A 12,109-nucleotide genomic window follows, 5' to 3' on the forward strand; every position below is an offset into this window, starting at 1 on the left:
ACCCCAAACTTCTGCTATAGTCAAATCTTTGTAGTTCCTTGAACACCCCACATTTTGTATCTTGCTTTGACCTGTACTCTCTTTCTCTTGGAGTAACTTCCAGGCTTTTTCATGGTTTAGTGGAGCATCATTTCTTTTGGGATATAGTCCTTAATGAACACCCTACTCCTGTCTCCAGAGACGGAGCTAGATTTTATTTTATTTTTTAAAGATTTATTTATTTATGCATACAAGAGCTGGAGTACAGGCCAGAGGTGTGGGGAGTGAGAGGATTCACCAGAGACAGAGTGGGGAGCAGAACAGGCAGATCTACTGAAATACACTACTGAGGGGAGCAGCGGGTGAGACAGGAGGGGTCTGCTGTGCCAGGTGGGTTAGCTCCCTCCACCGGGGATCGAATTCATGGCACAGTGGCTGGTGATAGCTTGATAGTGCTGAGACTTTAACACCTGTGCTACGAGGGAAGCCCCATGCTTCCCATTTAAAAATAAGACCTACTTGATGGCACAAAGGGTTAAGTCTCAACACTATGAAGCTATCAGCAACCACTGCAGCACAAGTTCAATCCCAACCAGGGAGCTGACGCACATGGCACAGCAGACCTCTCCTGTCTTGACCACTGCTCCCCTCAGCACTGTATTTCAGTCAGTCTGCCTGTTCTGCTTCCCACTCCGTCTCTGGTAAATCCTCCCCCACCCCACCACCTCTGGCCTACACCCCAGCTCTTGTACGCATAAATAAATAAAATAAATCTTTAAATGGGAAACACAACCTTTCAGCCCATGGAGCTCTGCCAATTGACTATTTCTCTATTTGTAAATAGAGATTCAGTTTAAATATTAGCTACTCCTTGGTAGCACTGTAACCCAAGACCACATAGCCATCATTCAGCTAACATTTCAATAAAGCACCTTCTATGAGGCAGAGAACCAGGACATACTAAGTGGAATCTCCTTACTTGTTTGCCTCATGCACTGAACTAGACAAAAATAGTGAACACATTGTCCTCAAATTTCTCTCTAACAAATCACAGTGACTAGCCAATTATCACAGTTTAGATAAAAATACTCTTCAGCATTTCTTAGTTGTTGATTCATTATCAATCTAAACTCAATATTCCATTTTAACTACTAGCCATTTTACATATCATTTATGAACATGTAAATGACTATAGGTAGAACTTCCACAGACAAATTTTTTTCAGAACTCTGCTTTTAAAAACTCTGTATTAATTCTAGAAGCTGGCGATATCGTCTTCCTACCATCTTTCTAATCTATTCGTTTAGAATTCTATTCTTTCACTTTCGTACTTTCCTGTAGTTAATTTTTGCATTAACATTGTCTTTGACATTGTATTAGATATAATGTTTTAATTTTTTAGCATAATGTATGGAAAATTAGGTATACAACTTCTCTACTGATAATGCTAATACTGATAATGGCAGCTTTAATGTTCAAACTCCTTGCGTATTTTATTAAAATTTATACCATTATTTCATCTTCATTTCTTCAGGGAGCTGAGCAGACACTATTCAAGCAACTTTAAAAGAAATACAAGCCTATTTAATGATCATCTTTTTTTTTTTTTTCAGTTAAATATAATCTGTTGCTGTGCCTTTCATGGAGGAAAAATGCTGCATAGAAAGAGATGTTACCCATAAGGAGTGAGGTTCATTCTACACACCATACTCATGCAGTTAATATGTAATTTTTATGCAAGCATCTCAGCCAGATGAACCCACACCAAAGATCCATAGCAGAAGCAATGGATTGCTTGTACTATGTTTTTCGTTTTTCCTTCCCAGAAGACCACATCTAAATAGATATGGGTACTCAGAGAGAACCACTCTGAAATGATCTCTACTTAATCAAATTAGTGGATTAAAGTTTTTCTGGATTGATTGCTTTATTGCATTAACTGACTCAGTTTTCTCTGAAATAGATGTGCAGGAGGGGTAACGTCTATCCTGAATTCTCTCTAAATTACCCTCTGAATTTCCTTTATAGTTTGATATGTACACTTAAAATATATTGCTCAGATATATCTATATCTATATCCACACACACACATGCACACACACACACACACACACACATATATAGTTTCATTTTGCTGCTTTCTGATCTACATGTAAATAAAACTACATGTAAATAAAAACTTTTTCTCATTTCACTTTTTTTCTCTTTGTGTGCCTGGATATAATGTATTCAAACATTTTTGTTATTCTAACACCTTTAACAGTAATCACACCACTTTACCATCTTCCCAGATATTTCAGGACCTTAAATACATTGATCTTGATCATTTTTTTCAATTTAACTTTTGCTATTTTCTATTTTAATTCTTTTCCCAATTTCCCCATCAATTAAATATTCTTATATTTTGAATAGTTGATATTAATTTTGATATAACCACATGGATCTCACTTTTTCCTCATCAATTTATCTTCAAGATTGTTCCTGTGATTTTTCCTGCTGTCTAAAGTACTCCAGGTCCTCTAGGGAGGGTCTTTGGAGGTTGAATTCCTCATCTATTATTCATCTCAGCATGTCTTTGCCCTCTTTCTTGAACAATAGTTTGCCCTTTTTTTTCTTGTAACACTGAAGGTATTATTTCAATTCTAACTGATTTTCATTGCTGCTGTTGATAAGTCATAATTTGGCCTAATTTCCATTGCTTCGTTGATAATTCATCTTTTAGATGTTTGTTGGTCTATGGTGTTTGCCAGTATTATTATGATGATTGAGGTTGTCTATTTTTATCTTATTTAATCCCTTTTGAATTCATTCTGGTTCCTGATTCTGAGAATTGGTGTCTTTAAACAATTTTGGAAAATTCTCAACAATTCTTCAGTTGAATATTACCTTTTCTCCATTTTCTGTTATCTCTGTGGCAGAGATATTACTTTGAAGATTCTAGGCACAGAATAAGAATAACTAATCTAGATTTTTTTCAATTAGATTGGAACTATATGGTCAAGTTCTGAACAAAATGGAAGGTGGTTAGAAGGAATGCCTGTCCTATCCAGATTTGGCAGATACATTAATGGTAAAACTGGTTATCAATTTTGTGTAGCCCAAGGAATGACCATCTCATGTTAAACAGTTTATGGATTTATGAACAATAGATTTTTCTGGATAGCTTTTTAGATATATGGGGGAGGAAAAATTACATGATCAGCAACAAAATAATGTGGAATAGAGGCATTTGTGTGAACATTTTGGAGTGGGTACTAAGTGCAATAAGTTTTATAAAGTATAGTAATACTCATCAAAATGCATCCTCCATGGAAGAAGTACTCACCAACTAAGTATTCAAAATGATTTGGCTGGTTAATATTGATCATCTTCTGTTATTGTCCAATTAGTGCTCACATGGTAGACACATGAATGACATGGTCATGGTGACATACATGGAGGCTATGAATGACTTCAACAATCTGGAATCACTCTCATCATGGCTGATGTTATTCAACTACCAAAGATTTGATTGATCAATCATAGATGCCAGTTATGATTTTACGATACTTCATCTGTGTTCTATCCCACTTGGCACACATGTTGGATTGCACAGTTGAAGTCAACATGAAGATTACTGCCTAAAGTACCTTTCAGGACCTCCCTGGTGGTGCAAGGGTTAAGACGTAACCTATGAAGCTGTCTGCAGCCTCTGCAGCAAGAGTTTGATTTCTAGCCAGCCAAGGAGCAACCCTCAGGCTCAGCAGATATCTCCTGACTTGCCCACTGCTCCCCTCAGCAGTGTACTTTGGTCAATCTGCCTGTTCTGTTCCCCACTCTGTCTTTGGTGAATCCTCTCCCCACCCCACATCACCTCTGGCCTGTACCCCAGCTCTTCTATGCATAAATAAATAAATATTTGAAAAAATAAACAACAAAAAAGTATCTTTCAATGCATTACCAAAAATATGGAATGCTTCATGAATTTGTGTGTTATCCTTGTGCAGGGGCCATGGTAACCTCTACTGTTCCAATTTTAGTATATGTACTGCCAAAGTAAGCACTAAAATTATGTTTTAAATAATTTATAGTAATATATAGAAGTTCTATTCTTCTTTAGGCTAATTTCCTGTGAAACAGAATCTGAGATGAAAGTTTATATGTATGTAGTTGCTTAAGAAGACAGTCTATGGAACACATTTGCAGAATATAGAAATGGAGCATGGAGAACCCAAATGCAAACGTATTTTCATGTTGTCATGGTCAGTTGGAATTCAGTCTCCACCAGAACCTTCAGAGGGCTTTAGGAAAACATATCAGGACCATTTTCCTAAGGAATGAGAAGAGGAAGCATTTATCCATTGGCTCCTGCCTTTTATTGGTCAAGTACCTTGTGGGCACAACTTTCTCTTGTGCATAGGAGTCTCATGAGTATCCCTGTTGTGGAGTGAGAGAAGCTTGCAAGTTCAAAGCAAAAAGACCAGTATGGTTTGTCCAACTGCTCTTGTAGCAGCTCATAATGCCCTGCAGGAAAATGACTCCTCTTGCAGAGGTAAGAAGGGACTGCTAAGTGATACACAAGATAGTGTCATAAAATCAAGGGGGAAATAGAAGATCTAAAGGATCTCATAGGATCCCAGTTAATTCATGCATTCAATAATGTATGACATGTTGATAAAGTCCCCCATCCTATGAAATTTTAAAAAAAAAAATCAGCAGCAACTCTTTTTTCGAGAGCATTCTTTCTAAGCTTGGAGAAGGATCTGTAGGAAGAACTGAAGGAAGAGAAAAAAAAAAACAAAGAAATAAGCAAGGGGATTAAAGGTTGTGATCAGGTGTAGCTTTGAAATGAACAAATATAGTATAAAACAAATCAACAAGACAATAATGCTTAGAAAAAAAAAAGACTAGGTAAAAATATATGAAAATGTTATCAGTGGTGGTCTCTAACTAGAAGAACTTATTCTGGGACATTTCTGTACTTTCCAAATCTCCTAAAAAGGGTGTAGGTTTCTCTCAATAAGAAGAAAACCATTCAAAAATGATTATTAAAATATTATGAGCATTTTTTATTAAAATAAGTATCATCATTATTCAATTTTTCATGAAAATTTTTTCATTATGATTTTTATTGGTAAAATTATTAAAAATTATTAAAAGCAAATGAAGTCATTTCTCCTTCCTGAGGTGGCCCCTGGACATGGCTGTACATCCCATTGTGTACTTGGTCTTCCTTTGGCATGGTTTGGGCATTGGATTCCCTCCCTACTTGTTTTTCACAGCTTTTCAGAATTCCCCAGAGGAGAAACAGATGTATGGGGCTGCGTGGGTGGGTGTGTATGAATGAACAGAAAATCCCCGAAAACAAGGACATTTCTGAAGTTGCTGTGCCCTTAACAAGAACATGGTGAGACTGTGCTCCTGAAATATAGCTTACCCCGTTCCCTCCTTGTTAACAAGGCCAGCGAGCCATGAAGTTGATTCTTTTTTGGATTTTGGTGTCTGAGTGTTTAAATTAATGGTTTGAGAGTAAAGTCTATTACTGTATGAAGCACAGCCAGCAATTGCTTAAATTCAGGAGAAGCCATGGATACTTAGTTCAGTTTTCAAGGTGCCCACTTAGTGCGGTGATTGGCAATGCAACATGGCCTCTTGTGTTCCCCATTACCAGGTGTTGCCACAAAGTCCAATAAGGGGCTGTGGTGCTGACCATCTGCCTGACACTCAGGTTCTCCAAATGGCCCCCAGTGGGGTGGCTGTGTGCAGGGCTCAAACTTCCAAGTTGCATTTAAGTAGCAGCCTGAGTGGTTTTGGCTGACCTCTAAAGAATGGCACAGGAGACCAATGCAGACATCCAGCGCCCAGCAGAGGAACCTTCCGGGACCATTCGTGCTCCTGTCCTGGATGCCACCGTAACCAATTCAGCAATTGTGTCTTTCCCCAGGATAAAATGAATACTGTGTCAGGGAAGGTACAATCATAGAGTGATGATCTGAGAATCAGTGAGAAGGAAGACGTTGACCTTGGAGAGGTTTAAGAATGCCTCACGAATAGCTATCCCGAACATAATTAAAGGCATTTTAACATCATAAGCCTTGAAGAATGCGAACCATCAGCACTGCACACTGGGGAGTAAAAGATATTGCTTTTATAGCTGCCGAGCTTATGGTCAGAAGTGATATGAAATATTAGAAATGTGACAGTTTTATAATAATTTTATTCTTGCTCATTGTGATAATTTTCATTTGCAGCTTTTTACCTTTGAATATCTTGAATTGCATTAAGTCTTTCTCCCTCCATCCTTGTCCTGTAATATTAGAAGCTGCGTTTTTAATCTCAGGAATTATAGTAAATGCTACAGGCACAAGCAAACAGATAATAGTGTTTATGATGCCTGTTATTTGAAGAATTAAAAGTTCCAAGTGAATTTATCTCCCAGTTAATAAAAGTAATAGAGCGCTGAGTGAAATATTGCCTCTTCTTTCTTTTATTATGTCACTATTTCTTCTTACTTCCTGCTCGATTAGTTGCCTTTTATTTTGGGTGTAGGAGGGAAAGAAGAACACTTCATGTCAAATAATTTACCTTACTCATTTTTTTTTTCCTTGTCTATATTTTGCTTTCAAATAACATATGTAGTCTGAGATAGAATTAACGCTGGAGATAATTTGTTTTCAATATCTCCATTTATTTAATTGCATTATTACTTTTAACTGCATTATTTATATTAAAGTAACATGGTTTACCACACAAATATGATTCAGAGATACAAGTTCACACTCTTCTGATGTATGTTACCACACCACCTCCATCACCAAAGTACCCAATTCTCAACCATAAATGATTCCATTTCTTGACAAGGAAACAAAATCACAAGTCTCAGTAGCAGCAGAAATAACACTATGTCTATGTCTCCTGACACCACAAAAACGACAGCTAACATTCCCTAAACATTTTCTAGGGGACAGGAAAAACTCTAAGTACTTCAAATGTAGTAACTCTTGTGTGTGTGTTTCAATAAAACTTTGTTTATAAAAAAAGCAGGCAGTGGGCCATCCCAATATGAGGTTTGAGCTGTAGGAATGTTGTCTGTCAACCTCTAGCTCTCTCCAACCTCAGAGTAACTATATGAGGATGACTCTGCTTTTATTGTCAATCTCATTTTATTGGAAAGTAAAGAGGCACAGCATGGCTAGATAACTTACCCAAAGTCATGTCTTTAATGATTGCCTACATTTGACTAAATAAATCTGTATGACCTTAACCCATACACTCAGTTGTGTGAATGTCTGATAATCTCTATATTCTTTTCTTTCCCTTCAACTCCTGGGGTGGAGAGAAAAGGCCTGAATTAGCATATAGAATTACACACACAAATTTATGTGCAATAAGCTTATTTTGATGATGATTTGTTAACTCTTTCTGTGACTGACAATGTTATTTAACACCATGTCTGGTGTCTTGGGGTGGGGCGTGGATATATATCTTGCCTTTGAAAAGGTTAAGATTTAGTTGTAGAGTCAAAGAAATATAAATAGGGCCTCCCCGGTGGCGCAGCGTTTGAGCGCTGGGTTGAGAAGCTGCCCGCAGCCTCTGCAGTGCCGGTTCGATCCCCGGTTGCTCCCCGGCCACCGGAGGAGGGTCCCACATGGCGCGCAGACCTCTCCTGCCGCCCGCTGCTCCCCTCAGCAGTGTACTTCGGTCCTTGTGCCTGCTCTGCTCCCCGCTCTGGCTTGGTGAATTCTCTCACCCTCCCGCGCTTCTGACTGTACCCAGTGCTTGTATAAATAAATAAATAAATCTTAAAAAAAAAAAAGAAATATAAATAAAATTAGATGAGGACTTATTGTTTTCTGTTGGAGTTGAGGGTCAAAAATCTTTAACTTATGAACCAGTGAGTATCCAAAGGCTACTTGTTTATATGTTTAAAAGTCCAGGGATAGTAGGCAAGCAATTTCTAGCAATGTATTTTGTATAAAGTTTGTTAAAGAACTATAATTATTTGGCAATTATCATTTTAAACAATTTCTTTTGCATTGTTTCTCAGATATGCTTGCATTTTCAGTTTTTTTCTTTTTTATAAAAAATAAATTGATAATAGGATGCTGCTTCAGACAGGCAATTAATTAATGAAAGACTTGATTGCCATATCTCGGGGGACCATTCCCAACCATCTGTTGATGATTGGCAGATTGTCTCACTTTGGCTCAAGTGAAAAACCTTTGTATCTGCACAAGCTTATAAATTGATGGGAGGGGATTTCTGGATTATACATTACAAGTGACACAAAGATTACAAACACATTCAAAACAGCATTGTGGAGGAACATTGGAGGGATAGAGAATTCAGTTAAGAAGACAAAGCATCATAAAATTTTAAAGATTCTGTCTGATTATTTGATGAAACCATGCAAGGCTTAGATTTTTTTCTAATAAATATAATCATTCAGGATCTGTTGTAGCTGAGCCAGGAAACAAATGGCATAGATGTGCTAGGGCATCACAGGGGAAGAGTTGCCAGCATAGTGTGTGGCAAAGTTGAATGTGTGAGAGGCCCTAAAAGATGAGTGAGACTTAAAAGATGGGTAGGGGTGAGGGGATAGAATGACCATTCCAGTTCAAAATGAAAACCAATTATCAAGTGTATCATACTTGGAAAAAACTTCAACTTCTTTCCACTGCCTCCACCTATCCCTTTTGTACTTGCTTCCAAAAAAGCAATTATTGCCATGGTTGCTAAGATCAAGCACTCCCTGAGCTTTTACTGCTGTTGTGGGTTTGCTCTCAGTCCTTAGATGTGCAGACGGTGACTTTCCCTCTCCCTGTGATTTGTCTGCATCTAATAAGCAGTTCTAGGCACCTTCTATCCTAGAGAACCACGGAGTTTTCAGCAACTATCACCATGTATTTGGGTAGGTAATTTGGCCTGGAGTCCACGCTCTGTGTTCCTTTTCATCCATTTTCTTGTTTTCTCTTTTTGTACCCATCTATCTTCCATCCCTTTGACCCATCTTCCCTGTGGGGTACTGCCCTCCCACGGTTAGGATTGCCCTGCCTGATGGGGCACCCACAGTTGTTAAATTGTTGCAAACTGTCTTGTTTACGTCTGTGGGCCATGGGAGGAGTGTTGAGAGAGTCATTGAAAGAAGCAGAAGCAGGATAAGAAGCAGGACAGAGAAGCGTCAAAAGAAGCCAGAGAGAAGCCCAGAGTGAAGACTTGCCAGGGGCTAGGAGGCCCACCCGCCTGCCACGTACCTGGTTGCTGCAATGATGGTAAAGCTCAATAAAAGCCGGAGAAATCCACCGAGGGCTCCAGGACTCTCCTTTACTCGTCTGCCGGATCATAGATAAACCTGCACTGTGCCCATCATGCCCCTGCACTCCCCAAACAGATTTCATGGCGTATAATTGTCTCAGATGTTACATCTGAAGGAAGATGGAGGTAATCGAAGGCTCTGCTTAGATTCCCAGACACAAGCAAACCTTTCTGCCATGACATACAGCAAAAGGGTAGGAGGACCTGGTGTTGCTACTAATTTACTTGCTCTCTTATGCAAAATATATGCTTTTGAATTTTGCATATATCTCTCCAGGGAATCATATGGGGAGATAAGGATAATTGTCAGGGGAAGATTGGAGATTTTGTAAATCCTTGGCTGTCAAACCTTTGCCCTTAATCCCTAACATTAATGTAAGGATTTATCTTGAGAGAGGGCACTCAAGTTTATCTTTGTAATGCCAGTAGCTGTAAAACTATCAGGTGACTTGATTATAGCAGTTTGAGATGGTCTTAAAATAAGCATCATTTTCCTTACATTATGTCTCTGATATACTTGACAGTTCATTTGTTAAGTGATCAAGATGAGATGCTTTATTAGCTCAGCTTCTGTCAAGTCACTGGGGTAGTGCGTGTGGTTTGTTCATCCTTACAAAACGCAGACTGGTCAGGATGGCAATATTCCATTGATTTATCCGATGTCTATCTAACCTTCATATTACTTGGTTTAAAGGAAATTCCCTAAGTGGGAATCCTTACTTAAATCTTAAAGTTAGGAAGGCAGATATCAAACAGCATCTAGACCAATGTTTCTCAAACTATGGTCTGTGGTCTGATTTACCCGCATCAGAACCACTTGGTGGCAAGTATTAAAAGTGCAGATTCATTTACTTTCATCCAGAGCTACTGAATATACATTTTGGGATAAAATATGAAATTATATATTTAACATCCTCTATATGTGGTTATTATGTCCATCCATGTTTGAGAACAAAAGATTCTAAGTATGGGTGAGTGGAACCAAAACACCTAAAAGTATAGAATTAAGCAAGATGAGATCATGAACAACTAGATAACCTACAGACCTGGATATACTCTTGGCCATGCCTGTGGTGAGGGATCTGTCTATTCTTGGTGGACAATTGTTTTAATAATTTTCTGCATCGCTTCCCTAGCAGTTATTATCATACCTGCAATCAACACAACCATTTGAAAGTGATGAGATATATTGGTGTCTGTCTTAGTAAAGCCCTTAATTCCTTAAATTCAGTTGATCATAATTCAAAGTGGAATGTATACCAATGTATGCATTGCAAATAATTGGCAGATAATATTTAAGCAAATTAGAAGCGCTTTGAGGATTTTTGATAAGTCCCAGAAAGACTCTGGTGAATCAGTCTGAATTCTTGACCAAGGTCTCATTTCCCAATGAGTGGTCAGTTTATTTGACAGGCAAATGCCAGATATGTTTTAGTTTTTCGTTATGTTTTCTGTCTCCATTATCACAATCGATTTGAAGCCATAGCTAAAAGCTAAGCCAACACTTTATGTAGTTTGGCCAAGATAATAAGATGTCTGCTTTCTGTAATGTTGATTCTTGAGCATATTGAAAATTGATTCATAGGGCCTTCTATCATCCAGTTTTATTTTTATTCATACTAAACTGCAGTGCTTTGGAAGGTAACAAGTAAATGACCAGCAATTTTCAGAAACCATGCCTTATTAAATGATATAATGTATATCAAGCGCTCCTGATGCATAGTAGAATTGAATTAGATAGTAGTCACAACTATTTCTTTTTAATTATTTTATCCTACCATATTTCCCTTTCAATGCATTCAGACAACTCAACAAGAAGTGAAGGGATAAATAAGGACATTTAAAAAGAATTTCAGCACTAAACTGCCCACATGAAAATTACAGAAAGTGAAGGACAGTTCCTGAAAAGATTGATGCCTAACAGCGTGGCCAGCCCGCTTCTTCTCTTGCAGACCCCACCTTCCAGATCCCACAGAAGCTGAAAATGTCACTTTCTTATTGTCTGGCTCTGCTGCTGCTAGGGAGTGTATCCACTAGCCAGTGGATCCTGAGACCAAACCCAGTGAGGATGCTTTTGCGTGCACCTGTTGGCCATCTGCTTGTCTTCTTTGGAAAAGTGTCTATTTAGCTCTTCTGCCCACTTTTTTTTATTGGATTCTTTGTGTTATTTTTGTTGAGTTATATGAGTCCTTTGTATTGAATAGATCTTGGATATTAGCCTTTTGTTAAATTTACGGTGTGCAAATATTTTCTCCCACTCAGCAAGATGTCTTTTTGTTTTAAAGATGGTGTTTTAGTCTCACTTTGCAGATGTGGCCAAGACTAGGAAGCTCAAAGGGTTTAAGCAAGTTCCCCAAGGTCATACATTGAATAATTGATGAGGTTTGTATTTAAACTAAAATCCATGGTCCCCCGCACCCCATGCTTTACTCTTTAAGATCTACCAGGACCACCACCCCCTCCGTCTCCACTGCCTCACCCTGATGTTGTATTCCGTGTTATGTTTACTTCCACTTTACATTTTCCTTGTGAATTTTAAGGACTTGCTTTTTATTTTTTGAACTGGTTGCCTCCTGTTCCAGTTTTCTGCTTCTCCTGAGTCTTACTCTCTACTTTGTATATTTATGGTATGAACCCCCAAATGGTACAAATCTCTTGGTCTCCTTGATTACTTCCACATGCCAGTAATCAAGAAATTGCCTCCCTACTCTGACCTTTCTCTCATCGTTTTTTGTGATGCTAGCCTGGAAATTCACAACCACTGATGCTTTGCTCTCAGTTTCCTGTTAAATTCTTCAAAGAAAGGGTGCTAGAGGAGATCTTGAGCAAGGCTGGA

The 12,109-nt window shown here is 38.3% G+C and overlaps 1 non-coding gene across 1 annotated transcript; it reads right to left on the minus strand.

Moving 5' to 3' along the window:
* Nucleotides 1–3,920: 3,920 nt before the first annotated feature.
* LOC119261489 (U6 spliceosomal RNA) lies at nt 3,921–4,022 on the minus strand. The gene has a single exon (XR_005129032.1). It is a non-coding gene; the product is annotated as a U6 spliceosomal RNA (small nuclear RNA).
* Nucleotides 4,023–12,109: the final 8,087 nt, after the last annotated feature.

Source organism: Talpa occidentalis, unplaced genomic scaffold (assembly GCF_014898055.3).
Source record: "Talpa occidentalis isolate TD23 unplaced genomic scaffold, MPIMG_talOcc4v2.1 talOcc4.6, whole genome shotgun sequence".
In the NCBI taxonomy this organism is placed as follows: Eukaryota; Metazoa; Chordata; class Mammalia; order Eulipotyphla; family Talpidae; genus Talpa; species Talpa occidentalis.